The sequence below is a fragment of the Camelus bactrianus genome, chromosome X (assembly GCF_048773025.1).
Source record: "Camelus bactrianus isolate YW-2024 breed Bactrian camel chromosome X, ASM4877302v1, whole genome shotgun sequence".
Taxonomy (NCBI): Eukaryota; Metazoa; Chordata; class Mammalia; order Artiodactyla; family Camelidae; genus Camelus; species Camelus bactrianus.
Window position 1 is genome coordinate 88,317,241 of NC_133575.1, and position 27,902 is coordinate 88,345,142.

General features: G+C 38.3%; 1 protein-coding gene across 2 annotated transcripts in view; it reads right to left on the reverse strand.

Annotated features, from left to right (window-relative positions):
- The window catches only part of LHFPL1 (LHFPL tetraspan subfamily member 1), a 165,462-nt gene that overhangs the window by 75,215 nt on the left and 62,345 nt on the right, over positions 1-27,902 (reverse strand). For both annotated transcript variants that reach the window (XR_836224.3, XR_006719251.2), the window contains 2 exons: positions 5,801-5,943; positions 3,529-3,647 (listed from right to left, as the gene is read on the reverse strand). The gene's annotated coding sequence lies outside the window, so the exon portion shown is untranslated. The remainder of the gene's footprint in view (positions 1-3,528; positions 3,648-5,800; positions 5,944-27,902) is intronic.

Consider the following 27,902-nt stretch of genomic DNA (forward strand, 5'->3'; position numbering starts at 1 on the left):
CATTCATCCATTCATTCCACCATTAGTAAGTGCCTACAATACATTGGGTCATGTGGGAGTTCCCATTGATACTGCAATAAATAAAACATGGTTTCTGCTGTCCATGAGCTCACAGGTTAATTGGGAAAACAAACAGGTAAATAAATTATTACAATACAGTGTAATTAGTGTTATTCATTCATTTGTTCCATCATTTGTTCAATAAACATTTTTTGAGCCAAACTCTGTGCTAGGTACTGGGGCTACAATGGTAAGCAAGAAAGATAAGGGCCCCCAGCACCTTACACCCAACACAGCGCCTTACACAAAGACAGCTCTTAGCAAGTAAGTGACTTAATTTACTTAGAAGGTTTTACAATTTTCTTTAAAATAGTGGAACCCTTTCTTCAAAGGAAAGCTTGCATGAAACCCTAATATTATCAAAGAAATGAACGGGGCAAGGGAAGAAGGTAAACACTAATATCTAAAAAATAAAGGAAAGGAAAGGAATTTTCAGATTGAACTTGGAGTGTGAGCCCAAGAACTCTGCTCTAGTATTCTATTTACCCCCTAAAAAACTCTCTTACTTCTAAGCAGTCCATGAGGCAAGGACAAAGGGCAGCATATCTGTATACTCTGCCATCTTCACTGGTGAATTTAATTATGTGCATCGATGACCCAGAAACAAATGTGCCTGGGGCATGATATTTGTTCAATAAATATTTTTACTTGAGTGGAAAACTCTAGATAATTTTCAGTGGTTTATTAGGTTGCATTTTATAGTCATGTAGAACTTTGGGTCCTGCACGGAGAGGCAGAGTCTGATGTACTTATGAATGATGTTCATCTCCATGATCTACTTCAATGCCAGAAGCAGTGATATTTGGTTTCTGTTCCCTATTTAGGCTCCAGACAGAACTTGAGGTGCTGTGGCTTCTGTCTTGACAAGCAGCACTTTACATATGAAGTCACAAGATCCTAACTATTGATCCCACCATCCCTGAAGGTGGCTAGGGACTGACTGAGACCCATGGCTGGCCTCCTGCTTAGGAACAATTCTGGTCAAGGTTTTTTGGGGGGGTCAACCTTATTTACCACACATAAAGAAGCACCTTCTTCCCCAGCCAAGCAACGTCATTTCTCTTGGCTGATTGATCTGCCTTGTTGTGGCATGAAGCTCCTATGATCTTCATCTAATCTCCCTCTGCATAGTTTTAAAGAATATTTCTTAAAGCAAGGTCTAAGAACCACATGAATGAGAGAACAGACAACGACTTACGTTAGCATATACATTTCAGATGGAATCATCTAACAGGGAAATATCAGTGTGTGTGTGAGAGGAGCAGGAGCAAGGAAAAGCGAGAGGGGTGGGGGCATGAACACAGCTCACATCATATAAAAGGAAGGCATGAAGGGCCATGAGGAGTGAGAGGACTAAGAGTGTGAGAGGAGTGGGGGCCATGAAAAGGTCTAGCAAGAAGTGACAGCTCTGGTGGAGTCCCCCCAAGACATACTCTCAATCTCGACAATGCTGAAAATGCAGTCTGAGGACCTGCTGCCTCGGAAGCCCCTGGGGAGCTTATTAAAATGTACATTTCCAACGGGATTGTGTGGTGTGGTTATACAACTCTACGAATTTACAAAAAATCCTTAAATTGTATACATAAAACAGGTGAATTTTACGGTATATAAATTATACCCCAATAAATTTGTTTAAATACAGATTCTGGGGCATCACCTAAGACCTTCTGAACAAGAATCTCTTGGACTGGAACCTGGGAATCTCTATCTTAATAACTTTCCCTGGTGATTTTGATGCCTGCTGAAGTTAGAGGGGCATCCTGTCAACATAGATGAATCATAAAATATTAGAGTTGAGTGGGAAATGCAGCAGTAATGTTTAGAACAACATTTATGTAAATTAAAAACCCATGCAGATTCTGCATAAACACACACAAACGAAAGATATGCATTGACTACCTCGGAATGGTTGGCTGCAGTAAAGACAGAAGACAGAGACAGACGGGGAAGAGCCGGCATGCCTTAGGGGAGGGGCTTTTGAACAGTTCTCAGGAGAATCAGGATTCTACCTTTAAATCCATCAAGGAGAGAAAGAATCCCTTTTGTCACTTCCCCAGCGAGCCCATTCTAGTTTTAAAGCTTGCCTGGTCTTGCTGTTTCACAGTGGTCTCTTTCAATGCCATGCCAGCCCAGAACTCCTTGATCTATCATGGGAACCTCAAGCTTCAGCAACAAAACCACAGGGCAGAGTATGTTTGTGACTGCCAACTGGAGGGACTCCCCAGGGGAAAATGAACGACTTAGATCTCAGGTTCAACTGAATCAGTTCTCACTGATTGCTTTTATGCCTCCAATAAAAGCCCCACAATTAAATACTTCCACTTCCTGAGCTGTTTGCAGGGAAAAAAAATCAGAGTAATTAGTAACAGGAAGCATGTATTAAGAATATGCAATTAAATATATTAGGTTATTATTTATGTCTAACCCTCCTGAGCATAAATCATTAATACAGACTCCCATGAATTAGCCCACTTTACCAGAGGTTGAAGATTTTATCACAGATTCTCAAAGTGTGGCTCCCTGACCAGCTGTGTCAGCATGGCCTGGGAACTTGTTAGAAATACAAATTCTTGGGATCCACCCCAGACCTACTGAATATAAACTCTGGAGGGTTGGGACAGCTGTCTTGGTTTTAACATGCCTTCTATGAACTTCGGGGGCACTGAACTACTGAACCTTTGCTCTACATTTAAGAAGGGAGCTAGTCAGCCACACTGCTGCCAGAGGAGGTGAGCCACCTTTAACTGGGTCAAGAAAGGGACAAAACCCTTTGAGAGCGAGTCCCAAGAGTAAAATCCATGCCCTTTTGAAAAAAGATGCACTCACTCCCCCCTGTCAGAAGCATCCACAGCTCCCCTATGTTACATACAACCTTGTCCAAAACTCCATGTCGCAATACATTCCTGCCCACTAATATCACAGGGTAACAATCAATTGGAAAGGGAGCTCTTGCAGCTTGCTAAATTTTCTAAAGATAGTTCTGCATATTTATTCTATGTAAAGTTGTATAGAAGGACATTTGTAACTTCAAGGTACTAAAGAACTAAGTAAAGCAGTCCATCTGAGGACTTTATTCTTTCTCTCTCTCTCTCTGACATACACATACACATACACATACACATACACACACAGACTCTCATGTACATTATTAGTAAACGGTAGTCTTTAAAATTTAGAGGCTGTTGTCTTTTCCCCCTGGCATTTTACATCAGATCACAAAGTCAATTACCTATAGGGACAAGATGCGTAACATAAATGAGTAATGTGGGTCTGACATCAGGAAACCTGACACCCAGCCTCTGGGTGGGTCAGCTGCTACAGAGCTCCAGCTTATTTAGCTAGATGTAAATCATTTTCGTACTTAATTGTTGACTTTTTAAATGCTGGCCTCAATTAAAACTAGCACACCACAAAAGCCAAACAAAATATATCGGCTCAGGGACCAGCCAGGTTGGATTTCTGCTTTACCTTGTACCACGCAGCTTGCACCAGGAAGGCTGGAGTGTCCCCATGCGGTCTTCCTGCTCTCCCCGCCAGCGCAGACACCTTCGGCCGAAGTGTGTAATGTACATGTGGAGGCCACACCGCTGTCAAAGGCCCAATAAGAGGTTTGGATTTAGAAAACTCAGACTGTCTTGTATCTTGTATGGATTCAAGAATTGTGACTCAATTCTAGCTCTTAATGACTGATGCTTAGATCAAGATAATTTCATTATCTATTCTATTATTACTTGTTATAGTGCTCATTATAGGTACAAATAAGCATTTATTACTTCAATTATTACTTATAACATTGTAATCAGTCTCAGAGAGAGAGGGGGAGAGGGGAGAGAGGGAGGGAGAGAGAGGGGGAGAGACTTTATACTCCTCCATTATCCTCCCAACAAAGTTACCAGTTTGGGGTTAGAAAGAGGTTGCAGAGTTCTGTGTTTCATTTGGCATATCTCTGATTACCAGTGGATTTTTTTCATAGGCATTTTGATGATATACAACTCCTTTAGGGTGACTGGCCTATTTCTATCTTTTACTCACTTTTTCACTGGACACTTTTTTTGTGTGTGCAGGAACGATTTATATGTCCTGCATATATGTCCTTTGTATCCTATACATGTTAAACATTTTTCTCAGTTGGTATTTTTCACACTCTATTATTTTATTGAGGTATAATTTATACACCAAAAAGGTAGACAAATCCTAAGATGAGTTTTGACAAATGTGTGCACTCATGTAACCATCATCACCCTGCTCAAGATCGAGGACATTTACAGCACAGCAGAAGCTTCCCTTGTGCCCTTTCCCAAACAATACTGCCCTCAAGATGGCTCTCACTTCTATCACCCTAAATTGAATTTAACATGTTCTTGAATTTCATATGAATGGACTCATCCAGTGTTTACTCCTTTGTGTGACTTCTTTCACTTAACATAATGTGTTTGACATTCATCAATGTTTTGGGGTATATCAGCAGTTTGTTCTTTGAAAAAAGTACTGTGTTATATTCCATCTTATGAATAGGCTACAACTTTATTATCCATTCTATTATTCATGGATATTTGAATTGTTTCTACGTTTTGGCTCTTATGAATAAAACAGCTATGAAAATTGCTACAAGTCTTTGGGTAAACATATGTGCTCATTTCTCTTGAATAGATACAGAGCACTAGAACTCCTGGGCTACAGGACAGGTATATGAGAATGAAAATTTTTTTTATTACAATATCACTTAATTGTTTGAAGGTCTTCTGTATTGCATGGGAAAAAAATTCAGTGTTCTATCATCGACATTCTTTTAAACAATCAATCAGCTGGTAATGTGACTAGCCCTTCAATTTTATTGAAAGTAAATAATTTAAACCATATGACTTGCAAAGGGATTTCTTTCCCAATTATTGAAAACCCCACTGGTCAAAGCTTGAATTTGAGGAACAAAGTAAATAACAACAGTATAGGATTATAGCCCATCGAATACAAGAAACAGCCATGAGTCCATATTGATATAATATAAATTTAAATAAACAAATAAACAAATGGAGGGATGGCTATTCCTTACAAAAGAATTCCAGGTAGTAAATATAGAAGGAATGAGGGAAATGGAAAATCACCATTAGAACATCACAGTAATAATTATAGCAGACAAGATCCACCAATGGATGCTAAAAATTGTGGGCAAAAGTTTAAGGAGGACCTAGATATTTGCATAGTCTCAAAGTATCTCCCCCAAGATATGCATGAATTGCAAAGGGAAACATTTAAAATTATTTAAAAATGAGACATTAAAAAATTGGAAGTTGTGCATTTTAAGATTTGTCTCATGGGCTACAAACACATAAACACATATATATACATATTTTGCATGCTATATTTCAGCTTTCTAATCTAAATCTCCTAAAAGTGCCTTAAAACTTACGGTAGAAAGACATTTGAGAATTTTATATATAGATTAGTAATTTAATTTTATTGTTGAAAATTATTGTTTATAATTATTCATTTGACAGAATTACATAAACATATCAGCTGAGGAGAAAGATTTTTTTCCCCTAATTAAATGAAACTGTCTTCCTAAAGTTCTGGGCACCACATTCCAGAAGCATTTTAGAAACATTTTGTCCTCCATTTGTACATAAGTAGATGTTCTGCTTTTATACGGGCATTTTTAATCTATGTGTAAAAATTAACAACACATGGTAGAAAAGCTATAGGACCATTAAGAAGTGAGAGGTTCACAAAAGTTATTTCTTACCAGTGCTCTTGGATTTTCTTTCACAGGACTCTTTCTCAGGAATGTTGCTATTGTTTTTTAAACAGTAATTAGAAGATGGGTTATATCACAGCAAGATTCAGGATGTGCGTTCTGCCTTTCTTTTGTGTAGCTGGAGGACAATTCTGAAAGGACAAGTGGGAAAGGTCAACATTGGTAGGATACCTTAATTGCAGGCACATTCTTAGGCACATCAATTTTGGGAATTATACATAGGGAAGTTGAGATGATGAAGGAAATTGGTTCTCTTCATTCTTTTTTTTTTTTTTTTTTTTTTTTTTTTTTTTTGCCTGCATATCCCTTGGGAAGTCTTTGTGTTCCTCCAGAGAAAGGAATGCTGCTGATTTATGGTGATTCCAGGGTTTCAGAAAGACGTGAGAATTTCTGTTTCAGTGCTTCAATAGCTTCAAGTTGACATTAATTATAATGGCTATAATTGGTACAAGTACTATTATTATATAAGTCATACTAACAACTTTTATTACATAGCATATTGGGGTTGTCAAGTTCTCTCATATATGTTACCATTTCATGTCATTCTCTTTGCCTTTAGTTATCCTTAAAGCACAGCCTGAGGGAAAGGCCTGGCTGCAGGTATTAGAGAAGAAATTGCAAGGAGAGACATGGGGAAGTGAAAGACGAAAGAAAAAAAGACAATACAGTCTTGAGTTCGGTATCTCCAGGGATGGTTGCAAAGCTGAGAAAACTAAAAGAGTGTGTCTCAGAACTACCATCTCAGGGGAAAATGTGGAAAGCATTTGTTCATAAACTCTGGCTTCCATTGGTCAAGAGGGGTCTCAAGAAAATCCAACCATAAGATATCCTCAAAACCACAGGGTAGGGAGCAATAGACAGTGGCAGCGATCCAATGTGAGGCAGTGTCAGGTTGGAAGTCTTCAAGGAAATCAACAATGCAGTAGTGCCTGGGGTAGGAGGTGAGATCAAGATGGTTTGAAATCACACAAGAAGTGTCCTATACATGTCCTTATAGCAACACTATGAGATAGGGCAGGCATTATTATTAATCTCATTTTAAAAGACAAATATATCAACAACCTATTGTGCTATTACAAGTAAATGACTTGGCCAATTTGTGACTCAGTTTCCATAGATGGAAAAAAGCAGGGATTAAAACCTCTTACCCCTTCCATTATAAAAATAACTAAGATAACATCTGCAAAATGCTATGAGCTCCCAGAGCACAGCTATGTAAATAAATTATTGTTATTGTGCTTTATAGTCAATTCAAAAATAAGATGAGTCTTTTGTCATTTTAAAATACTGAATTCTACATCCAGCAAAATTGAAAAATGCATGGGGCCAATTTTAGTGCTCATTCTTTATGCATATCTCCCACTGACTTTAGAGGGAGTTTGGCTCTCTCTGTCTATACATAATTATACAAAGTAATCATAAAATTCCATGTTTTAGTTCTTGTATAATGAGCCTCAAAAGTCCATAATGAACTACAAATATTCATAGAAAATATTCCTAATTTTAAGATTGATAATTCACTGCTGCTTCTATTTTGTGCATCAAGAACAACTAGTGGCATGATTACTTCTCAGAATTTATGTCCTCATTCAGGAGGTAAGTGACTTCTTTTGTATTGTATTGCATTTGTGGCATCCTTTGAAGGAAGCCATATTGAAGCCTTTCCTAGCTCCCTCACCATCTGTGACTCTGTGCTATATCAATACATCTCCACCTCAAAGTACAAGGAGGAGTTACTCTACAGTGACCCAGATGGACATGAATGGCACAGAATTGCTGGGTTAGTAAACCACTGCTGGCCCATGGTTCGGCTTGAATGATTCTCTTTTTTCTTGATTAATTGACTGGTTTTTGGTATGGTCATGGAGCTATGATCATAGCCTTAAGATTGTAACCCATGCCATCATGCCTGGGTAATCACAATCACCTTCCTGAAATCCCAGGCCAAGGCAATGATACAAAGAGAATCTTAGGACTGTATAAACTTGTGAGAGCTCATTTCTTCTTTTTCTTCTGTTCCTTCTTATTCTTCTTCCTCTTGTTCATTCCTGGTTTGTATTATGTGTTATATTCTGTACATCTTAACTCATTAGTTCTTATAATAAACCCATGCAATAATTGTATTATCATATCCATTTTACTGATAAGAAAACTGATGCTTAGATAGGTTAAATAAATTGTCCAAAGTCACCTAGCTTGTCAGTGATTGAGCTAGTACTCAAACCCAGGTTTGTCTGATGCCAAAGAATTTATTGCTTCCCTTTAAATCATGTTCTGCCTCTGATGAAAGAAAGTTCTGTGTCTCCGGGACACTGGTTATCAGGGCAGCTTTATACTATACTTGAATTTGTTATTTCAGTCATTTCTACACCTAGTATAGATACAATTACTGCTCTGGCCTCCACATCATGCACCATGGCCACAATAATCTCTAGCTCTGACCCTATCCTGAAAGTCTGAAGTTTGTGCCTAACCCTGACAGTCCTTGGCATGAAGATCTGGAACCAAAAACATTCATACTTTTAGTCTTTTCAAAACCTCATGATACCTATATCCCCAAGTCCTTCTCCACCCATTTGTTTATTCAAAACATTTTTATTGGATGGGCACTAAATGGCCATTACCCCTACATTCATGAAACTTATAGTCTGATGGGAGAGATAGACACACATACAAATGACACCCACATATGCACATACACTGACACATGAGATAAGTTGGAGGAAGAAAACAAATAGGGTGCCATGCCAGAGAAAAATGGAGTTGGGTCTATTTTAGATTGTCAGGGAAGGTCACTCTGAGGTGGTTATCTGGAAAGATAGAAAGGAGCAAGTCATGTGAAGAGCCAGAGAAAGAGCACAGCAGACAGAAGGAAGAGAAATGGCAAGAAAAGAAGGGAAAGGGTTTGATTAGTTCAACCAATAGAAAGAAGACCAGCCTGGAGTACAGTGGAAGTGGGATCAAGACGACAGAGTAGGAGGATGTGGAGCTCACCTCCTCCCACAAACAAATCAAAAATCACCTATACCTGACAAAGAAATGGAAAGATATCCCATGTTCTTGGGTTGGAAGAATTAATATTGTTTAAATGGCTATACTACCCAAAGCAATCTACAGATTTATCCAGGACATTTTTTTTTTTTTACAGAATTAGAACAAACAATCCTAAAATTTACATGGAATCACAAAAGACCCAGAATTGCCAAAGTAATACTGAAGAAGAACAAAGCTGGAGGAATAACCCTCCCAGACTTCAGACAATACTACAGAGCTACGGTATTAAAAACAGCATGGTATTGGTACAAAAACAGACATGTGGATCAATGGATCAGAATAGAGAGCCCCGAATAAACCCACAAACTTTTGGTCAATTAATCTTTGACAAAGGAGGCAAGAACATACAATGGAGAAAAGACAGTCTCTTCAGCAAACGGTGCTGGGAAAACTGGACAACTGCATGTAAAATCAATGAAGTTAGAACACTCCCTCACACCATACACAAAAATAAACTCAAAATGGCTTAAACACTTAAACACAAGACAAGACACTATAAATCTCTTAGAAGAAAACATAGGCAAAACATTCTCTGACATAAATCTCAGCAATGTTCTCCTAGGGCACTCTACCCAGGCAATAGAAGTAAAAGCAAAAAATAAACAAATGGGACTTCATTAAACTTATAAGCTTTTTCACAGCAAAGGAAACTGTAAACAAAACAAAAAGACAACCTATGGAATGGGAGAAAATATTTGCAAATGATAAGACTTACAAGGGCTTAATTTCCAGAATATATAAACAACTCATACAAATTAATAAGAAAAAAACAGACAACTCAATCCAACAATGGGCAGAAGACCTAAACAAGCAATTCTCCAATGAAGACATACAAATGTTCAACAGGCACAGGAAAAAAATGCTCAATATCACTAATTATCAGAGAAATTCAAATCAAAACTACAATGAGATATCACCTCACACCAGTCAGAATGGCCATTATTAAAAAATCTACAGATGATAAATGCTGGAGAGGGTGTGGAGAAAAGGGAACTCTCCTACACTGTCGATGGGAATGCAGTTTGGTGCAGCCATTGTGGAAAACAGTATGACGAGTCCTCAAAAGACTAAAAATGGAATTACCATATGATCCAGCAATTCCATTCCTGGGCATATATCCAGAGGGAACCTTAATTCAAAAAGACACATGCACCCCAATGTTCATAGCAGCACTATTTACAATAGCCAAGACATGGAAACAACCTAAACATCCATCAACAGGTGACTGGATAAAGAAGCTGTGGTATATTTATACAATAGGATGCTACTCAGCCATAAAAATTAATAAAATAACGCCATTTGCAGCAAAATGGGCAGACCGAGAGAATGTCATTCTAAGTGAAGTAAGCCAGAAAGAGAAAGAAAAATTCCATATGATATCACGTATATGTAGAATCTTTAAAAAAAAAAAAAAAGACAAATGAACTTATTTACAAAACAGAAACAGACTCACAGACATAGAAAACAAACTTATGGTTACAAGGGAGGGAAGGGGATGGGAAGGGATAAATTGGGAGTTCAAGATTTGCAGATACTAATATATATATAATAGATAAACAACAAGTTTACACTGTATAGCACAAGGAACTTTACTGAATATCTTGTAGTAACTTATGGAGAAAAAGAATATGAAAACAAATATATGTATGTTCATGTATAACTGAAACATTATGCTGTACACCAGAAATTGACACAACATTGTAGACTGACTATACTTCAATAAAAATATATATTAAAAAACAAAAACAAAAAACCCAAAAATCATCTACATGGGAATTATTCTTATAGAAAATCAACTGGAATCTGGTAGATCTCCTATACAACCAAAGCTGTAAGAAAGATTTCCATGTAACTAGGTAGTAATGGGGGGCAGGGAAAATAATCAGGATGGAATCAGCACTGCTAGGACGGATCTTTAAAGGAGAGAAAGTCCAGATGGGCAGACTCTCCCTCTGGGGAGTCCCCTTGCCTGCTAGGAAATCCATTGGGACAGACAGAGGGGCTGGGAAAGCCGACTCTACTCGCGGGAGTTGCTGTGTGCTGGCTTACTAACAATCAGGGCAGAGAGAGACCAGCAGTGGCAGCTGCCACCTTGCCACACTTCCCAATCTGAAGTGCATACCGGGTGAGACTACAAATATACCAAGAGGATAAGCACTGAATCTTGGGTGACAGACCCTGGGAGAGGACTCTCTGTAGCTGCATGGAGACACCCTGGAGGGTCTGGGGTGTAGTCCAGCCCAAACCATGGGCATGGTGGCAGCAGATCCAGCTGTGGGCCCATTGTCAACTAGTGCACAGCAGAAGCAGATCTGGCCATGACAGACGTTGGAGTGTGTACTGGGTGGCAACACAGAAACATACATCTCAGGGGGACGACTCCTGGGAGGGGAACTCAGTGGTTATTTCCCCAGGGGGATTGCTCTGGTCTGCCAATCCCACACTACAGCTTGGAGACAGATTTGTGAAAACATCCTATAAGAGGTCTGCCACAGAAGCAGCCAAGTCCCAGGTGGCAGCACAATCATCTCAATTCCTGCAGCCAGTGTCCAGGACCCTATCACCAGCCCACTCAAATCCACAGCCTAGTACTAGGTCTCTAAAATATATGTTCCCAATACAGGACCACCTAAATATATAAAACAAATACTAATGGACATAAAAGGAGAAATTGACAGGAATACAAAAATAGTAGGAGACCTTAACACTCTACTCACATCAATGGACAGATCTTCCAGATAGAAAATCAGTAAGTCGGGGCCAAGATGGCGGAGTAGAAGGATGCTCGTAGCTCACCCTCTCCCACAAATACACCAAAACTCACATCCACAGGACCCACCCAGCCAACCAGAGCACCTGCTGAACTCCAACAGAACATCGCCCTCTTCAAAAGACATAGACGCCATAAATCTGGTAGGAGAAAAGGAAAGAAAGAAAAAGCAAAACAGAGCGGGAAGGGTCCCACGGGGAGGGAGAGGCAAAGGAGGACTGGTGCTCCTTTGCTGGCTCTCCCCTCTCCAACAGAGAGGCCAGTGGGACGGAGGGGGAGCCTCTGAGGCTCAGATCTGTACGGAGCAGCTCTTGACTGACAGAACTATGTTAAACGGGCACAAAGGGTCCCTGCGACCCCCAGCACGAGATGCGAGCTGGGAGCTGGGGGCTGGGATAGGCTGCTGAGCCAGGCAGAGGACTGGGGTGGCTGCACTGAGGCAGCCCCGGGGGACTGCAGGGGGCTACATGCCATGGCGCTGTGGCTGGGAGGGGATACGGAGAAGAACAACCTGGGTCCCCCATAAATTACAACAAAAAAAAGCAAAGCAACACTGCTGGTGTGCTCTGGGTGGAGGGGTGCCGTAGCCTTTGTCGCCTCAGACCCACGGCACCATTACTGGCGCTTCTCAGGAGAAGAGAGGCAGGGCGCAGCCACAGCCACCATCTCCTCCTGTGCACAGCACTGGGCAGGGGCGGGGCCGAGCCCTGAATCTGCACCTGGGGGGTCCACAGCCTCCTGGGAAGGACTGAGACTTGTTTACTGCCCGAGGCAGATAGGCTCTTTCTGCCCTGGTCCCTTAGAGAATTCGCGCTGCCAAGACAACAAGGAGCTGGGTTTGGCACGGAGCAGGGGCAGGGCTGTTCCGTGGTCTTCCCGGAGCCCACCTACAGAGCGCCAACCCGAGGTAGAGCAGGCAGCTGCACAGAGAAGGGAAGCGACCAGCGCAGGGAGAGTGCAGGTGGCCACTTGCCTTCCTGGCAGGAATGCAACACCTGACCGGGGTGCTGGGAGTGGGAGCGATCCACCCACCTACCATGCCCAAGTGCAGCATCTGACTGCGGCTGCATCAGGAGGGGCAGTGACCCGCCCACCCACCATGAAGGAAAGCAGCACCTGACCCAGTGTTGGGAGGGGCCACGATCTACTTGCTGACAGGCACTGGGAGCAGCACAGATGAGGGCGCCAATGGAGGGCCTCTGGAAACAGCAAGATGAGTACGCAAAACAGGGCAAAACATAAAGACCTCTGGATAAAATCATTAAGAGTGCAGTCTCCACGAGAACACCCCCCCCTTTTTTAATCTTATCTGTTCTATTACCTTTTTAATTTTTACTTTTTAAACAATTGTATATGCTTCCAGTTTTAATCCCTTAAATTTTTCTTTTAAAATATTTTTATTGTTATTATGTTTAAAAATACACCTCATTTCATTTTTACTTCTCTTGGTTTTGATCTCCTATTATTGATTATACACAGGTTTCAAATATCTTTTTTGTCCTTTTCTCCTTTTTGTAAGGTTTTTAAAAGATGTCTCAACTCGATTGCTATTCTGCTTCAACTTCCGCTTCTCTTATTCATTATACACTGTTTTCAAATCTTTTTTTCTCCCTTCTTTCAAAATTCTCTTTTTATTTTATCTTTTATTATCTGTTCTATTTTCTATTACCTTAATTTTTACTTTTTAAACAATTGTATATGTCTACAGTTTTAATCCCTTTTAAATTTTTTAAAAATATTTTTGTGATTATTATTTTTAAAAATCCACCTCATTTCATTTTTCTCTTGATTTTGATTTCATGTTATTGATTATACACAGGTTTCAAATATTGTTTTTTGATCTTTTCACCTTTTTTAAGGTTTTTAAAAGACATCTCAACATGATTGCTAGTATGATTCAAATTGCTCTTCTATTATTGATTATACACTGTTTTCAAATTTTTATTCCCCATTCTTTTAAAATTCTCTCTTTTTTAAGTTTTATTCCTGCATAGGCTTTAGATAGATAAATAAACTCCTTAAGGACCACAATAGATAACTGATACTCCATAAGCCACAGTACCAGAGAGATATGTGCAAGATGAAGAAGCAGAGGAAGCACTCCCAATTAAAAGAGCAAGAGAAAGCCCCTGAAAGAATGATCAATGAAATAGATATTGATGGCCTACTAGATCAAGATTTCAAAAAAAGTGATCAAAGTACTGAAGGAACTAAAGAGATAGTGTTTAGAGTTACAAAATATGTCAAAAATGAAACTGAAGCTACAAAGAAGAGCCAAGTAGAATGGGTAAACTGATTTGCTGAGATGAGAGCTGATCTAAAGGCTGTACAAAGCAGGCTAGATAATGCAGAGGAACAAGTAAGTGACCTAGAAGATGGCCAGAGTCAAGGATAAAGAAATGATCCTAAAGACAGCAAGAGAAAAGCAAAGAGTGAGTTACAAGGGAACCCCCATAAGGCTCTCAGCTGATTTCTCTACACAAACACTACAGGCCAGAAGGGAGTGGCAAGATATATTCAAAGTCCTGAATGAAAAAAAGATGCAGCCTAGGATACTTTATCCAGCAAGACTATCCTTTAGGATAGAAGGAGACAAAGAATTTCACAGACAAGAAAAACTACAAGAGTTTAGCAACACTAAACCCATGCTCAAAGAAATATTGAAAGGTCTACTCTAAATAGAAAAGAAGCAGGATGCTACAGAAATGAGAAACTTGTAACTGAAAAGTTGATAACTATCATGAATTACAAATAGAATAAACACAGAATTGTAAAAGAAGACATCTAAATCATTAAGAGTGGGAGAGGGAAGCAAGAAAATATAGAGTATTTTTTTTCTTTTTAAAATTTTTTGTTCTCAGTAGGATGGGTTTGAGCTTATATTAATATATGTTTAATACAAACAGTTATAGTAATGGGTTAATAGACTTACAAAAATGAGTAACCACAAGCCAAAAACTTACAAGTGAGTCACAAAGACTAAATAAAATCCAAGATAATACAAAGGAAAATTACCAAACCACAAAAGGAAGAATGGAACAAAGAAGAAATACCAAATCAACTGCAAAAAGAAGTTCAAAATGGCAATAAACACACATCTATCATTAATTACTGTAAATGTCAATGGACTAAATGCTCCAATCAAAAGACATAGAGTGGCAGACTGGATAATAAAGCAAGAACCTTCAAAATGCTGCATACAAGAGGCCCACTTTAGGGAGAAGGACCCATATAGATTGAGAGTGAAAGGATGGAAAAGGATATTCCATGCAAATGGAAAAGCCAAAAAAGCAGGTGTAGCAGTACTGATTTCAGACAAAATAGACTTTAAAACAAAGGCCATAAAGAAAGATAAAGAAGGACATTTTATTATGATTAAAGGAGTAATACAAGATGAGGATATTACATTCATTATATATATATATATATACATGCACCAAATATAGGAGCATCTAAGTACATAAAACAATTACTAGCAGAGATAAAGGGGGATATTGATGGGAACACAATCATAGTCAGAGATTTTACCATCACATTAACATCACTAGACAGATCGTCCAGACAGAAAATAAATAAGGCAACAGCGAACTTAAATGATACAATAGAAAAATTAGATTTGATGGATATTTTTAGAGCATTACACCCCCCAAAAATAGGATATATATTCTTTTCAAGTGCAGATGGAACATTTTCTAGGACTGATCACATATTTGGGCAGAAAAGAAGTCTCAATAATCTTAAGAAGATAGAAATTATCTCAAGCATCTTTACTGACCACAATGCCATGAAGCTAGAAATCAACTACAGAGAAACAAAGGAGAAAAAAAGGAAAGCATGGAGATTAAACAAAATGCTATTAAAAAACCAATGGGTCAATGATGAAATCAAAGTTAAAAATTAGAAAATACCTTGAGACAAATGAAAATGAAATTAGGGACAACCACACAAAATTTATGGGATGCAGCAAAGGCAGTGCTAGGAGGGCAGTTTATAGTGATGATACAGGCCTTCCTCAAAAAAAGAGAACAATCTCAAATAAACAATATAACCCATCAGCTAAAAGAATTAGAAAAAGAAGAGCAAAAAAACCCCAAAAGTCGGCAGAAGGAAGGAAATAATAAAGATCAGGGAGGAAATAAATAAAATGGAGATTAAAAAAAACATACAAAAAAATCAATCAAACCAAAAGCTGGTTTTTTGAAAGCATAAATAAAATCGACAAACCTCTGGCCAAACTCACAAAGAAAAGAGAGCACAAATAAACAAAATAAGACAGTAAAATGGAGAAGTTACAACAAACAATATAGAAATACAGAATACCATATGAGAATATTATGAAAAAATATATGGAACCAAAATGGGTAACCTAGAGGAAATGGACAAGTTTTTGGAAACATACAGTCCACCAAGACTGAATCAAGAAGAAACTGATCATTTGAAAAAACCTATCAGTAGACATGAAATTGAATTAGCAATAAAAAAAACCTCCCTACAAATAAAAGTCCAGGACTGGATGGCTTCACCGGGGAATTCTACCAAACATACAAAGAAGAACTCATATCAGTCCTTCTCAAGCTCTTCCAGAAGACTGAAAAGGAGGGAATACTCCCAAACTCATTCTGTGAAGCCACCATCACCCTGATACCAAAACCAGGCAAAGACACCATCAAAAAAGAGAATTATAGACCAATATCACTGATGAACATAGATGCAAAAATCCTTACCAAAATATTAGCAAATAGAATCCAACAGCACATGTAAAAGATTATACATCATGATCAAGTGGCGTTCATCCCAGGGACACAAGGGTGGTTCAATATATGCAAATCAATCAATGTAATACATCACATCAACAAGAGAAAGGACAAAAACCACATGATCATCTCAATCGATGCAGAAAAAGCATTTGATAAAATTCAACACCCATTTATGATAAAAACTCTCACCAAAGTGGATATAGAGGGAACATATCTCAACATAATAAAAGCTATATATGAAAAACCTACAGCCAGCATAGTACTCAATGGTGAGAAACTCAAAAGCTTCCCACTAAAATCTGGGACAAGACAAGGCTGCCCACTATCACCACTCCTATTCAACATAGTCTTGGAAGTCCTAGCCACAGCAATCAGGCAAGAGAAAGAAATAAAAGGCATCCAAATTGGAAAAGAAGAGGTAAAAGTATCACTATATGCAGATGACATGATATTATATACAGAAAACCCTAAAAGGTCCGCACAAAAACTACTAGAACTAATTGAAGAATTCAGCAAGGTAGCAGGTTACAAAATTAACGTTCAAAAATCAGTTGCATTACTTTACACTAACAATAAATCAACAGGAAAAGAAAGTAAAGAAGCAAACCCCTTTAAAATAGCACCCAAAGTAATAAAATACCTTGGTTAGAATAAATCTAACCAAGGAGGTGAAAGACTTATACATGGAGAACTATAAACCATTGATGAAGGAAATTAAAGAAGACTTAAAAAATGGAAAGATATCCCATGCTCCTGGATTGGAAGAATCAATATTATTAAAATGGTCATACTGCCCAAGGCAATCTACAGATTTAATGCAATCCCTATCAAATTACCCAGGACGTATTTCACAGAACTAGAACAAATCATAATAAAATTTACATGGAACTACAAAAGACCTAGAATTGTCAAAACATTACTGAAGAAAAAGAAAGAGGATGGAGGAATAACTCTCTCAGACTTCAGACAATATTATAGAACTACAGTAATCAAAATAGCATGGTATTGGTAAAAAAGCAGAAATATGGACCAATGGAACAGAATAGAGCCCAGAAATGAACCCACAAACTTTTGGTCAATTAATCTTTGATAAAGGAGGAAAGTATATACAATGGAATAAAGACAGTCTCTTCAGCAAATGGTGTTGGGAAAACTGGACAGCAGCATGGAAATCAATGAAGCTAGAACACTCCCTTACACCATACACAAAAATCAACTCAAAATGGATCAAAGACTTAAACATAAAACAAGATACAATAAACCTCCTAGAAGAAAATACAGGCAAACATTATCTTGCATACATCTCAAAAATGCTCTCCTAGGTCAGTCTACCCAAGGAATAGAAATAAAAGCAAGAATAAACAAATGGGACCTAATTAAACTTACAAGCTTCTACACAGAAAAGGAAACCATAAGTAAAACAAAACAAAAACCTATGGAATGGGAGAAAATTTTTGCAAATATGAAACGAACAAAGGCTTGATCTCCAGAATATATAAGCAGCTCATATGACTTAATAAGGAAAAAAACAAACAACCCAATCCTAAATGGGCAGAAGACCTAAACAAGCAACTCTCCAAGGAAGAAGTACAAATGATCAATAGGCACATGAAAAAATGTTCATTATCACTAATTATCAGAGAAATGCAAATCAAAACTACAATGAGGTATCACCTCACACCAGTCAGAATGGCCATCATTCAAAAGTCCATAAATGACAAATGCTGGAGAGGCTGTGGAGAAAAGGGAACCCTCCTACACTACTGGTGGGAATGTAGATTGGTGCAGCCACTGTGGAAAACAGTATGGAGATTCCTCAAAAGACTAGGAATAGACTTACCATATGACCCAGGAATCCCACTCTTGGGCATATATCCAGAAGGAACCCTACTTCCAAAAGACACATGCACCCCAATGTTCATAGCAGCACTATTTACAATAGCCAAGACATGGAAACAACCTAAATGTCCATCAACAGATGACTGGATAAAGAAGTGGTGGTATATTTATACAATGGAATACTATTCAGCCATAAAAAACAACAACATAACACCATTTGCAGCAACATGGATGTCCCTGGAGAATGTCATTCTAAGTGAAGTAAACCAGAAAAAGAAAGAAAAATACCATATGAGATCACTTATATGTGGAATCTAAAAAAAAAAAAAAAAAAAAAAGAACATAAATACAAAACAGAAACAGACTCACAGACATAGAATACAAACATGTGGTTGCCAACAGGGAGGGGGTGGGAAGGGATAGACTGGGAGTTCAAAATTTGTAGATACTGACAGGCATATGCAGAATAGATGAACAAGATTATACTGTATAGCACAGGGAAATATATACACGATCTTGCAGTAGCTCACAGCAAAACAAAAATGTGACAATGAATATATGTATGTTCCAGTATAAGTGAAAAATTGTGCTCTACACTGGAATTTGATACAACATTGTGAAATGACTATAACTCAATTAAAAAATGTTTAAAGAAAAAAAGGCAATCAATAAGTCAACAGAGATCCTAAATGACAAAACAGACCAGTTGGACTTAATTGATATCTACAGGACACCACATCCAAAAAAACAACAACTTAACAGAAAACCCACCAGAATACACATTCTTTTCAAGCACACATGGAATATTCTCTGGGATAGACCACACACTAGGTCACAAAACAAGCCTCGATGAATTTAAGAAGGTATAATTATTTCAAATATCTTTTCTGACCACATGGTATGAAAGTAGAAGTCATATACAGAAAGAAAAATGGAAAAGAATACATGGAGATTAAACAACATGGTACTTTAAAAAAAAAAAATCAGTCATTGATTAAATCAAAAAAGAATTAAGAAAGTACCTCAAGACAAATGACAATGAAAGCACAACCTTACAAAATCTATGGGATGAAGCAACAGCAGTTCTAAGAGGGAATTTTATAGTGACACAGGCCTTCCTCAAGAAACAAGACAAATCTCAAATTAACAATCTAACCTTTCACCAAAAATAGTTACAAAATGAAGAACAAACAAATCCAAACTCAGCAGAAGGAGGGAAATAATAAATATAAGTAGGAAATAAGTAAAATAGAGATTAAAAAATAGAAAAAAATAATAAAACCAGGAGTTGGTTTTTGAAGATAAACAAAATCAAGAAACCTCTAGCCAGGCTCACAAAGAAGAGAGGGCCCAAATAAATAAAATAGGCAATAAGAGAAATAACAACCAATAACTCAGAAATACAAAATTCATAAGAGAATACTATGAACAGTTATATGCCAAAAAATTGGATAACCTAAAAGAAACAGACAAGTTTCTAGAAACATATAGCTGGCCAAAACTGACTCAAGAAGAAACAGGTAATTTGAACAGACTGCTCATCAAAAGGGAAAAAGAATCTGTAATAAAACAGACTGCCTGCAAACAAGAGTCCAGGACTGGATGGCTTCACTGAGGAATACAAAGACGAAGTTATACCTATCCTTCTCAAACTGTTCCAAAAGATTGAAGGGGAGGGAACACTCCCAAATTTATTCTATGAAGCCATCGTCACCCTGATACCTAAACCAGACAAAATATACAACAAGAAAACTAAATTACAGGCCAATATCTTTGATGAATATAGATGCAAAATTCTTCAACAAAATATTAGCAAACCAAATTCAACAATACATAAAAAGGATCACACACCATGATCAAGTTAGATTCATTCCAGGATTGCAAGAACATTTCAACATGTACAAATCAATCGGTGTGATACACCACATTAACAAAAGGAAAGACAAAAAAAATGATCATCTTAACAGATGCAGGAAAAATATTTGACAAAATTCAACATCCATTCATGGTAAGAAAAAAAAAAAACTCTCACCAAAGTGGGTATTAGGGGAACATATCACAACATAATAAAATCCATTTATGGCAAACTCACAGCCAACATAATACTCAACAGTGAAAGCTAAAAGCCTTCCTGCTAAATTCAGGAACAAGACAAGGATATCCACTCTCACCACTTCTATTCAACATAGTATTGGAAGTCCTAGTCCCATAAATCAGACAAGAAAAGGGAAGGTATCCAAAATGGAAGGGAAGAGGTAAAACTGTCACTATTTGCAGATGATATGATACTTTATATGGAGAACCCTAAAGTCTCTACACAAAAACTATTAGAACTAATACATTAATTCAGCAAGGTAGCAGGATACAAGGTTAATATACATAAATCTGTTGCATTTCTTTACACTAACAATGAAATATTGGGAATTTTTTAAAATCCCATTTAAAATTCTTTCAAAAGAAATACCTAGGAATAAACCTAACAAAGAAGTAAAAGACCTATACACTGAAACCTATGAAACATTGATAAAGGAAACTGAATATGATGCAAAGAAATGGAAATATATCCCATGCTCTTGGATTGGAAGAATTAATATTGTTAAAATGATCATGCAATCTACAGATTTAAATGTGATCCCTATCCAAATACTCATGAAACTTTTCACAGAACTAAAACAAATAATCCTAAAATTTATATGGAACCACAAAAGCCCCACAATTGCCAAAGCAATCCTGAAGAAAAAGAACAAACCTGGAGGCATAACCCTTCCAGAATTCAGACTATACTACAAAGATATAGTAACCAGAACAGTGTGGTATTGGCACAAAAACAGATTTATAGATCAATGGAACAGAAATAAACCGACACACCTATGGTCAATTAATCTTCGACAAAGGAGGCAAGAATATACAACAAGTCAGGATGGGAAAGTTGGAGAGCTACATAGGAATCAAATCACACCAAATACAAAAATAAACTCAAAATGATTTAAAATCCTAAGTATAAGACATTGCACCATAATACTCCTAGAAGAGAACATAGGCAAAACATTCTTGGACATAAATTGTAGCAATATTTTCTTTGATTAATCTCCCAAGGCAAAGGAAATAAAATCAAAAATAAACAAATGAAACCTAATCAAACTTAAAAGTTTTGCACAGCAAAGGAAACCATCAACAAAACAAAAAAAACAACCTATAGAATGGGAGAAAATATTTGTAAATTATGTGACTGACAAAGAGTTAATATCCAAAATATACAAACAGCTCATACATCCAATATCAAAAAATCCAAACAAGTAATCAAAAAATGGGCAAAATACCTAGATATTTTTTCCAAAGAAGACATAACAAATGGCCAATAGGCACATAAAAAGAGGCTCAACTTCTTTAATTATTAGAAAAATGCAAATCAAAACAACAATGCAAATCAAAATCACACCAATCATAATGACTATCATCAAAAAGTCTACAAATAATAAATGCTGGAGACAGTATGGAGAAAAGGGAAGCCTCCTACTCTGTGGTGGGAATGCAAATTGATATAGCTGCTATAGAAAATAGTATGGAGTTTCCTTAAAAAGCTAAAAATCAAGCTACTATATGATCCAGTAATTCCACTCCTGGGCACACATCCAGAAAAGATGAAAACTCGAATTTAAAAAGATACATGCACCCCAACATTCATATCAGCACTATTTACAATAGCCAGAACATGGAAACCACCTAAGTGCACATCAATAGACGACTGGCTTAAGATGTGGTATTTATATACAATGGAATATTACTCGGCCATAAACAAGAGTGAAATAATGCCATTTGCAGCAACATTCATGGGCCTGGAGATATCATACTAAAATGAAGTCAGATAGAAAAAGACAAATATTATACGATACTACTTATATCTAGAATCTTAAAAAATAGAAATACAAATGAACTTATTTACAAAACAGAAATAGACTCACAGATAATAGAAAACAAACTTATGGTTACCACAGGGGAAAAGCGGGGGAGGAATAAATTAGGACTATGGGGTTAACAGATATAAACTACTGTACATAAAATAAATAAGCATCTAGGAATTACTGTATAGTACAGGGAACTATAGTCAACATCTTGTAATAACCTATAATGAATAATCTGAAAAAAATATAAAACTGAGTCACTTTGCTGTACACATGAAACAAACACAATATTGTAAATCAGCTTTGTCAATCAATATTGTAAATTAAAAAAATGAGTACCTTGAGCTTACTGAGTGAGAGAAAGAGACTGATAGGAGGTGAAGTTGTTGAAAGACGGTGGAGCCAGATCTTGACCAGACTTGTTGGCGACCTTGAAAAAGTATTTGTTTACTTCTTAGATTCACAGGAAGTCATTACTTTTTAAGTGCCAGAGTGATGTAATCTAATTCTTAGTATGTAAGATCATTTTGACTGTTGTATGGAAAATAGATTAGATGATGGAAAAATCGGAGGCAATGAGACCAATTAGGAGTTGCTTGCAGTTGTTCGGGTTAGAGATTATAACAGCTTGGACTGGGGTGATAGTCGATGTGGTGAGAAATGAATTTTGATGGTGGAACTGATAAGATTTGCTGACAGATTGCTAGAGGGTGAAGAAAAGCAATCAAGAATGACTCTCAGGTCTTGGTCTGAGCAACTGGAGGAATGATCTGACCATTTATCAAGATGGGGTATGCTGTGGGAGAAATAGATTTGCGGAAACACCAAGATTCTGTTTTGGTCATGTTCTACTTGAGGGGCCATTAAGACCTAAGTGGAGACATTGAACTGGCAATCAGGTAAATGAGTCTGGAGCCCCAGGGAGATATCAGGCCTAGATATGTAAGTTTAGGAACCAGAATGTAGATGGTAAATAAAACCATGGAGCTGCATGGGATCATTTAGGGAAAGAATCTGTTTATTTTCTTTCTTGCCTGCTCTTGCCCCACATTAAAATATAAGCTCCATGAGGGCAAGTATTTCTAATTACCAGTGATTCTTTAGTGCCTATAAAGTTTCACTTATTAAATATTCATTGAATAGGTTGAATTAATGATTTTAAGTTTCTCATTAAATAACTCTCAATAGATGGCACTTGGGCCTACCCTAGCCTCCCATTACTTATTTTTTAATGTAAATTTCAGGTAAGAGCATTATAATTTGACATCTGTATACACTACAAAGTAATAACCACCACAAGTCTAGTTACCATCCATCACCATATTATTGACCCCCTTCACCTATTTCACCCACCCCTAAACCTCTTTCTCTCTGGTAACCACTAATTTGTTCTCTCTGAGTTTCTTTGTTTTGTTTTAGATTCCACATATGAGTGAAATCATACAGTATTTGTCTTTTTCCATCTGACATTTCACTTAGCATAATATCTTCAAGGTCTGTCCATGCTTTCACCACTGGCAGGAATTCATCCTTTTTTTATGGCCAAGTGGTATTTCATTGTATGTATGTGTGTGTGTATATATATATGCGTATATATATATATATATATATGTATGTATGTGTGTGTATATATATGTATGTATGTGTGTGTGTATATATATATGTGTCTGTGTATATATATATGTGTGTATATATATGTATATATATATACACACTGCATCTTCTTTATTCGTGCATCAATCAATGGATACTTAGGTTGTTTCCCTATCTTGGCTATTGTGAATAATGCTGCAATGAACATAGAGGTCCACATACCTCTTTTAATTAATGTTTTTGTGTTATTTGGGTAAATACCCAGACATAGAATAGCTGGGTCATATGGTAGTTGTATTCTTAATTTTTGGAGGAATCTTCATACTATTTTCCATAGTGGCTGCAGCAATTTATGTTCCCACCAAAATTGTACAGGGTTCATTTTTCTCCACATTCTCTGCAACATTTGTTATTTCTTATCTTTTTGATAATAGCCATTCTGACAGGAGTGAGGTGCTATCTATCTCACTGTGGTTTTGATTTGCATTTCCCTGATGATTAGCGATGTTGAGCATCTTTTCATTTACCTCTTGGCCATCTATATGTCTTCTTTGGAAAAAATGCCTATTCAGATTCTCTCCCTATTTTTTAATTGGGTTGATTTTTTATTGTTGAGTTGTATGAGTTCTTTTTATATTTTGGATATTAACCCCTTATCAAATATATGATTTGCAAATATTGTCTCCCATTCAGTATGTTTCTTTATTCTTTCTTGTTTCTCTCATAGAGATAGTCACTCATAATAATGACAGTCATCACATTTCCAGAGTCCAGAGAAAGTTGTTATCTGGTCACATCCGCCTCTCCTGATGTGCTCTCTCTGTGAGCTTCCCTTGCCTAGGTCTTGTGACTTACTTGCCAGCACTCCCACTCCCACTTCTTTTCCCTATTACCCAAACTTAGAAGGGACCCGTAAAATTGGATTCCTCATGAGGGTATCTGAATCGTGGTCAGGTTGAGAATTGGCAAAGGCTGCCTGGAAAGATAAGATGGGATAAACGCACTAATGCCAGATTTTATCACACTCTTTGAAGCAAATCCAGCTCACTCGCTGCTTGTGCACAGACTGGGCTGAGGAAATGTATTATCTAGAACTTGTAACTCCAATAAATGTTCCCAGGATCCTTGTAATCCAACTGTACTGTATAATCTTTTTCAGATACTTTAAAACAAATCCTCACTGCATGTCCAACCTGAGTGCCACCAGACACGATGACACATTAAGTTAACACTTCAAAGCAGACCTGTGTTGGTTCAAGCCAATACTCAGTGACAGTGCCATTAGAAGCTGACTTCCCTTGGCTATTTCTCTTTATCAGAAACTCACTGAACAACCTGGAACAGTCAGAAGGCTGGTGTTACTGTAGACCAAAGAAGTTATTTGCTTTAAAAGTGGGTAGCAATTTAGCAGGTCATACAGCCTGCAGTGGTGCACAAATAGTAATTTTCTAGATTGGTTGGTCCAATCCAACTCAACAGGGACTAAGTCACTTTAAGTAGAAAACGAGAGACCTGCCTCTGACCTGGGTTAATGTAATAACTTCTTATCTGGACGTGTGGACACTCATCTCTTCCAAGCATGCGTTCTCTAGGTCACTGCCAGAAAAATTTCTCACTGGGCTATTCACATACTTAAAAACCTCTAGTGGCTTCCCTGCAGTCTACCAGCTCCTGAATTTCTCTGGCAGCCTTTCAACACCACCATCATCTGACTCCATCTTGCTGCCTACTAAATCCTACCCTTCTAAACACACCACACACCACACACCACGCACCACACACACCTCTTCTGCTTACCTAGTCAGGCTGCTCCACTACCAGTCCCTTTCCTCCATCCTGGTGCCAGTGCTGTGCTGGTCCTACTTCTGTGTCTTTGCTTACACTGTACCCTCAGTCTGAAGCACTTTCCCTTCTTTGTGTAAACTGAAATCTTACATTTCTTTTAAGACCTCGGTGAAAGCCAACCATTTCTGTAGAATCCAGCCCATTGTGATATTTTCTTTCCTCATGGTTCCCTGGTTCTCTCATATATTTTTTGTGTATACATTTTATTGTTCATCTTAAACTCTCCATTATAAAGCTTTCTACTCCTTTTAAATCTTCCAGAATGCATATGAGGCTGGGCAAGCCATAGATACTTAATGAATCCTTGCTGCTGGAATCTTAGCACTCTTGACTCTCCCATAGGACACAGCAAAGGGAAGACTGAGAGGCATAGCTCTGTCCCCTCCCCCGGTGCCAATATAATCAGTGTGGTACTCTTATCCATTCTGCGTATTGAGCTTCAGAGTAAGATTACATTTGAAAACAAGGATTCTATCAATTTTTAAGTATGAAATCCACTAATATAGACCATTCATTCATTCAACATTTATTGAATGTGTTGAATGAATGCAAATGTGGCCAGCATTGTGCTGAGCACTTCTGTGAGCAGTTAGGAACGGGTTGGAGTTATTAAGGAATTCTGCACACCAAGGATTTGGAAATGTAGAGGCAATGGGGAAGGACTTGCTGGGAATCAGAGCAGCTCATCACCCAGTGTTGGAGGTACTGAATAGGCACCGGTGTTGGCTATTCATCCCTGTTCTCTCAGAGGGACGAGCACAAAGAGTAGGGCATCCCTTCCCTAATGCATTTGACCAGCCCCTCTCCCGTTGCCCAGTCCCTTGCCAGTCTTGCCACATCAGAATGATGGGGGCCTTAGTTTCCTACGTCTCGGAATCAGGCCAGGCATACCGTGATGCTGAGTTGGTTGTTTTCTGTTTTAAGCACCAGCCTCCCCTGTGGGCATTGGCATTTTTGTGTCTGCTCACATAGCAGGCTGCCTACATGAAATCTTCCTCCTGACCCTGCAGGTCTACTGGGAGACTGAGTTGGCACCAGGAAACTGCTTTTCCCATAATTCATTTCTGTACTACTGCACGCCAGGCACCTGAAGCAAAGTGTCCTGCTGCCACCACCACCAGGCAAAATTGTATCATGTGCAGACACCAACGTCCCAGGCTGCTGGCTAAGAATAAGATAAGCTCAAAATAACCTGCACTATCCCCAGGGGACGTTGCTGCCTGCCAGCCTCCTCTTTACCACTGCCTATGATTGGCTGAAGAGCCAGGTAGACAACTAGTTCCTGAGCCCTGAAATAACATTGACAACAGAAATAAATCTCCTGCCGGGGTTAGAGGCTCATCAAAGCTGAAGGAAAAAAATGTTCAATCATTCTGCCACTTACGTAGCTGGACTCAGGATTTCTAGTATGGGCTTCAGGAGATTTTGGACCTCCCCAGTTCAGATTGGGTGGCATGTGCAGTTGAGCAGTGGAGGATCAAACAGGGTGGGAGAGGTAATTAGGCTTAGTGGCAGGGGAGAACCAAGAGGTCTGTGCCCATGAGCTTAAAACTTCATTCCTGTACTCAGGCCCCTGGTCTCTCTGAACAGACCTATATTCAGTCTGAGTGACAACTATGGCTAAGACGTGCCTGGTTAGTGGGAAGCAAAGGTTGCTAGGGATGGGGGCTCCTCTCTGACCATGAGAAGTCACACTACTCCATGCCACCCCCTCCAGAGCTGGGGACACCTTTCCTAAGTGACCATAAAGCAGGGGGTGAAGGCATTGTTGTTTCCGAATCTGAGTCTCGCCTACTGAACAACCTGGCAGCTGCGAGCTCCCAGAGCCCTGGGGCACCGCTCTCATGGATCCCCTCAACTTTCACCTCAGAAGAGCCATTTCCCTCTCATTTAGCATCTAATGCTGGTACCACTGGATGTATTAAATACTTGACTCTACCCAGCTGAAAGGCAGGAGAAGATACTTTTAGAATTAGAAGACTCACCAATAACAAGAAGTCAGGATGTATGAGTGTAAGACTGCAGACCTTACTGAGCTTCCATGGCCTGCAATATCAAAACCAGGGATTCTCAGTAGGAACAGGGAGTGAAGCAGTAGAGCATGAGTTTTACGAAAAATATTCCAAGGTTATTATGATCCTCACCTTGAACTTTCTATTCATGCATTAGCAAGTTACTCATATTAATTTCCTAATTCACTCACTGTAGAGACAAAAATGACCCAGATAAGTAACATGACCTAAAAAAGGTCACCTCGCTGAGAGCCATGCCAGAACCTGCCTATATCCTCAAGTGCTCATGTACCCATCACTGTTAGCCCGCTTAAACCT